The sequence below is a fragment of the Ipomoea triloba genome, chromosome 14 (assembly GCF_003576645.1).
Source record: "Ipomoea triloba cultivar NCNSP0323 chromosome 14, ASM357664v1".
NCBI classification, from domain to species: domain Eukaryota; kingdom Viridiplantae; phylum Streptophyta; class Magnoliopsida; order Solanales; family Convolvulaceae; genus Ipomoea; species Ipomoea triloba.
Window position 1 is genome coordinate 8,445,768 of NC_044929.1, and position 6,000 is coordinate 8,451,767.

Sequence of the window (6,000 nt, forward strand, 5' to 3'; positions counted from 1 at the left end):
CAACTTATGTTATAAACATTGTAAAGAGCTTAATGGTATTAGCTAGCTCTAAAGATGAGTTTTAGAAATGAAATGACTTGGAAAACCAAGTATCGCCTCGACTTGCATATTGAGTATTTCCTTAAAGGAATTTAAACACCAATTAGCCTATTCTAAAATGTCGTTAACACATTCCATATGGGTAAGTATGACTAACTTATCACACTAACGGTTATATCTCCTTAAGAAGATAAGGAATCGTTTAGACTCAAAAATGATACTGAGGATATTCTGGGACTTGAAGTCCATTACTTCATTATTTTGGAACATTACTGTAGAACTAGAAGCTCTATAATCGTATTTTGAGTGACATTGTCCTTACAGTAAAATCACTTATAACTCCAAATATCCTCTAGTAAATTTATGCGATAAACCAATGAGTGTTTCTCATAGATCACTTGGTATTGACTCATTTTGATCTCCACGATACTAAATTTCAAATTAGTTATGTTTATCTTACCTCCACTGCCTTATGAGAGGATAATAAAAGTTTGTTTTTAAGTGGGTATGGTTAAGGAATATTGGTTATATTCAACCCACATAAGCTCCAGAAGAGTCACGAGAATCGTTGTACAAAATGTTAACTTATAGTGACAATCCTAAAGATTGCCATATATATATAAGCACTCCAGTGAGAACGGGTGCCTAAGTGAGAAATAGGAACTAATATGAGACATCCATTTGAGAAGATCAACAGATTAGATATAATTTTTTTTTTAAATGTGGTGGCATTTTTGTAAATAACTTGAACTTTGTGGAGAAGTAAATTGTGTTATAAGTGCAGTAACATATGCAAGTGTGCGAGTACAATGTACAAGTAAAATACTTTAAAATGTAACTATTTATACTTAATAGTGCAAGTAATTACCTTTTCACATTGGTGCACTTAATGATGAAGCTAATAATAACGTTAGGTACACTTAATATTGTTGCTTAATGTACGTTATTTGTTGCACTTTAAATGCATTTATTTGCACGTATTTTTAATATATTTTACTTGCACTTAGGTGCAAACTATTAAACTGTTATTTACACTTTTAATACAATTTACTTGCACTTCAAAGTTTAATTTTTTACGAAAATGTCACCGTATTTTTTGTTAAAACAGTGTTTCTAATCTATTAGATTTGTCCAGACCAACGGTTGCAATGAATTCTTATTGCTCTCCTAGGTGCACGTTCTCATTTGATCTGTTTACATTTGGTTTTGTTAGTACGGAGTATTTTTCTTCTCTTTTCTTTTAGGTTAAGTTTTGGATCTTAAACCAACTAATTAAATATATAAGAATCGAATTAAATTAAATTAATAATATATAACATACATATACGTTACACGTATTGATACGAATGATAGCCTGATAGGTCAACAGAGGAAAAATATTATGAGTGCTATTAATTTTATGCTCACGGTGTTCACGCGTTATATATAATTAATTTACCATTATTAAAATTTTAAAATTCTTGAATTTCATAGCTAGTTTAAAAAAACAGATCCAGAGTGTGCAGTTAGATATTGATGTCTCTTGCACCAAATATGATCCAAAAAATTTGAACCTCAAAACTTTTTGCATATATTTTTAATTATATCAAATATAATTTGAAGCTTATACTTTTTTATATATTGCAGTAATACCCCTAAAGTCCTAAACATCTCACCCTTAGAAATAAAAAGAAAGAAAAAAGAGATAGTGTGTTGATTTTTTTTTTTTGAGTACTACTGACTCTGTTACAATGTACTATTTGTTTATAGTTACTATTTCTCAACCTACTAAAGCACAAATAGTCAATTGTCTCCATTGAGGCTCGAACTCATCATCCATCTGAGAATGTAAACTGGGGCACCGGATGCCACTAGAGTATAAAGTCTTTGGCAGATAGTGTGTTGATTAATTGACCGAAAGTTGTGTTAGTTTGTAGACAGATATTTATCATTATTTTAAGTTTTTCAAGTGATGTAATAAAAAGTTAAAAACTCGGTTTAAAGGAGCAAGTTTATTACTAATAATTTTATATTATTGATTGATGGTGCAGACATGAAAAATTTCGCAAGTAGCTTTTCAAAAATAAGCTAGTAGTTTTTTAACTTTTTTTCATTTTAATTTTTATTATTTTAAATAAATGGCAACTTTTATCCAACTCAATTAAAAGTCTTTTGGCCCTTTTTCTTCAATATCTTTCTATTTAATTTTAATTTGACATTTGTGTTTGAACGTAACAATAATTTTTGTATGAACTAATTTTATGAATTATAAACATTTTGTTTTACTTTATATATTTTCAAATATATGTTCTTACTTTATATTTTATTAAAATATATTGATTTCATTATTTTATATTTTAATAGGTAAACAAATCTATTTAAAATTAAAAATATTTAAATTTTAGGAAGATGTCATTTTTAGTCTTTTTACATTTATCAGCTTATCAAAAAGCTAATTTTACCAAATATTTTTAAGCATAATAGCTAGCTTAATAACTATTCAGATTTCAGTTTCGAGCTTGTAGCTTTTTAGCTTTCAACTACCTTTTCAGCTAGGTTTGCCAAACATAGCTATAATAGCCCACAAACCAAACATGAGAGGTAAATCGCACTAAGAAGACGTTATGTGATGGGTTCGGCCAAGAGGGTATTGACAAGAATCAAATTTGTCACCTTTTAGCATGAAAATGATGTTCCAACTATTTATTCACCTCTTTCATGGCCAATATCCATTAATTCAACTAAGTGCTTTAGGATATAGAGTATGGTTTTATTTGTAACGAATTTGTTATAATAAATATTATCTTGTACTATATTCATAATATATGTTATGTATGTTTATAAACCTAAATATTAATGTACATCATATGTATTTCCATTCTACTATTAGTTTCACAATCTTTAATTTCTTCTATATGCTTATAAAAACTCCTTGTTTGGCATTTTCTAAAATGCAATAAATTTTTATTATTACAAAAAAAATATACATTTTAACTAAAAAATATTACATGGTTAACACAACAAAAATTTCAGTCAATTAATCAACACACTATCTCGTTTTTCTTTCTTTTTATTTCTAAGGCCTAAGGGTGAGATGTTTAGGACTTTAGGGATAGTACTGCAATATATAAAAAATTATAAGCTGCAAATTATATTTGATATAATTAAAAATATATGCAAATTAAAATTGTTCAAATATATATATATATATATATATATATATATATATATATATATGCAAAAAGTTTGGAGGTTCACCGCAATTTATATTGTGGACTAGGGTTCACAATGCATTGTTCACCCCATACCAAAATGTTAAGAGATGAGTTCTGTGTATTCTAGGCAATCGTTCTGTGTATTCTAGACAACTGTACTGTTCTGTGTATTCATGTTAGTAACACATGTTGTGATTTGTTTGTGCATTCGAATGTTTAGGAGGATTAGTTTTGTGTATTTGTGTGAATATTTTGTGTATTATAGGCAACCGTTCTGTGTATTCATGTTATTTACACAAATTGTGATGTATTTTTGCATTCGAATGTTAGGAGGATGAGTTTTGTGTATTTTGTGTCAAATATTTTGTATATTATAGGCAAACGTTTATGTATTCTAGGCAAACGGTCTGTGTATTCATGTTAGTAACATTTGAATATTAGGAGAATGAGTTCTGTGTATTTTGTGTCAATATTCTGTGTATTCTAGGCAACCGTTCTGTGTATTCATGTTAGTAACACAAGTTGTGATGTGTTTGTACATTCGAATGTTAGGATACACAGAATATAAGCCCAAGTTATGTATTCATGTTAGTAACATTTGAATGTTAGGAGAATGAGTTCTGTGTATTTTGTGTCAATATTCTGTGTATTCTAGGCAACCGTTCTGTGTATTCATGTTAGTAACACAAGTTGTGATATGTTTGTACATTCGAATTTTAGGATACACAGAATATAAGCCCAAGTATTATCTACCTCTTATGTTCCATGTTTTTCAAATTTTACAATGTTGTTTAAATATTCACCTTTTGTCGTATGTATTTTTGTGATTTAATGAACTTGTGTGTGTTTTTTGTTCTTACTTCTTCGTCATTGTTTTTGTTGTTCAAATTAGAGCTTAAAAAAAAAACATATAATAAAATCCGTATTGCGCGGCTCGTTTCGGACCAGGGTCATTGTGGACCCTGGTACACGTTCCATTTTTTGGATCATATTTGGTGTATGTAAGAGACATCAATATCTAACAGCACGTACGCACTCTGGATCTTTTTCTAAATTTGCTATGAAATTCAAGAATTTTAAAATTTTAATAATGGTAAATTAATTATATATAACCGCGTGAACACCGTGAACATTTTTTTTTTTGAAACCGTGAACATAAAATTAATAACACTCATAATATTATTCCTTTGTTGACCTATCATTCGTATAAATACGTGTAATGTGTGTGTGTATATATTATTATTTTAATTTAATTTGACTCTTATATATGCAGTTGGTTAAAGATCCAATTAAGAAGTTAACATAAACGAAAATTTTAATATATATATATATATATATACACACTCTCTCCGTATATTCATTTTAATTGTAAACAAACAACTTTATTTATCATTAATATCTATTATTATTTTGTTTGAGTGCCAAGTAATATAATGATTTTTATTCTTGGGCTGTACAGACGTACAGTACATACAAATAAAAAGTGATAAAAGCCCAAAATCATGTACGGTAAAAAAATATTCATAATCATTAGTCTGTACTTTCAGAAATTGTTATACCACAAACTTGCCTTATATTGTGAACCCGGATCTAAAACAATAGAGATCTACTACCTGGACTTTCATCCTCTACTTCACCACTTTATTCTCTGAAGTCATAAGATATAATAGGTTATATTCATCATGTGGGTCTCAAAAAAAGTGTCAACATCAAATTTTTGTGTGAGGGGATAAAAGTAGGGAGTACAATTTGGGAGTACAAGTAGTATTTTCTAAAACAATATTCATATTATGCATTTTCAATTGGATCTCTAAAAATTGAAGGTTTTATATGTGGTCGCTTAATTTACACATGCTTTGCAGGGTCCGCTTTGATTCTTTTTATTGACTCCCCTTCTTATCTATATGGTAATGAGATATATAATTCATTGATCCATAAACAAAGAGCCGTCAAAATGACCTTTGCCCATCGGACTATCTCCCCCTCCCCTATATAGGTAGGGCTGGATTCGATTTTAGCATTCCACCAAATTAAAGAGCGGGCCTCAGAGGTCTGCGCCGCTTGGCCCATGAGCCTAGACAAGGCGGGCTTCGTCCTCCTATATTTATTATGTATAATAGTTATTGATTGTTGAAATAGTTTGGTTGATACTAAGTATTTTGTTTAAGAATTACATATATTTCATAAATCGCATACTTATATATATATATATATATATATATATATATATATATATATATATATATATATATTATATAGATTGGCCTAGATTGGCCTGCCTGGCCGCAGACCTAGGTGAGGCAAGTGGGCTAAGGTTAGACGCCTGCCTTGCCCCGCAAATTTTATTGTGGACCGCCGTCCATAATGCATGGTGGTGACAATGATTGTTAGTCTACGGTGAGGTGGATGTAAGTGATATAACGAGGAAAAGTCCCCGAGTGTCGGTCTTGAAGAATGTAATGCGGAAGATTGCTATGCTTTTATTCAAAGGAATGCATGATGGAACATATGAGGTTGTTGATGAGAGTGGAGTGGCATTTGTGATTAGAGAGTGTGTAATCAAGCAAAGTAAACAAAACTGAAGTAACAAATAGTCGTAAACAAGGGAATGAATTGTGCTAGCTATGTTGCCTCACGATGTGTCTTAAACAATGGAATAGAGATTCAATCGTGTTGGCTATTCAAGAGTGTGATTTCTTAGTCCTCTTCCATATTTGTGTACTAAGGCTTCTTAGGCTTAGGAGTACCATTTAGTAACCAAAAACCC